Genomic DNA, 375 nt, shown 5'->3' on the forward strand with positions numbered 1-375 from the left:
TCACTAGTTCAGGTTGCAATGAAAGGGTTTTTTGTCCATGAACACTTGGCGAATCTTACTTAGCCAAAAAAAAAAGAAAGAAAAGGATGTACATTTTCCTATAGAATTAATGTGTGAACAGTGTGTCACTGCTGTTGGATGTAAAAATGTATATGAAACCATTTCATTCACTTGATTACCTTTCTGAAGTATAAATAAAAAATCTAATACTTTTGGACCCATTTATAACCCCTAGGATTTTATTCGTTCGGAGAGACCATCTTCCCTGCCAGAGCCAAGTCATAAATTTGTGTACACATGTCCCACGATTTGTTTAAATCATTTTCTTAGGAATTGGGGATTCATAAACCAAACCATACTCAAGTTCAGTCAATA

General features: G+C 34.4%; 1 protein-coding gene across 13 annotated transcripts in view; it reads left to right on the forward strand.

Annotated features, from left to right (window-relative positions):
• The window catches only part of FOXP2 (forkhead box P2), a 528,558-nt gene extending 528,474 nt beyond the window's left edge, over positions 1–84 (forward strand). For all 13 annotated transcript variants that reach the window (XM_082472320.1, XM_082472315.1, XM_082472317.1 and 10 more), the window contains one exon: positions 1–84. This exon is cut by the window's left edge and continues 3,783 nt beyond it. The gene's annotated coding sequence lies outside the window, so the exon portion shown is untranslated.
• The last annotated feature ends 291 nt before the right edge of the window (positions 85–375 follow it).

The sequence above is a fragment of the Balaenoptera physalus genome, assembly GCF_965194825.1.
Source record: "Balaenoptera physalus genome assembly, chromosome: 8".
Classification (NCBI taxonomy): Eukaryota; Metazoa; Chordata; class Mammalia; order Artiodactyla; family Balaenopteridae; genus Balaenoptera; species Balaenoptera physalus.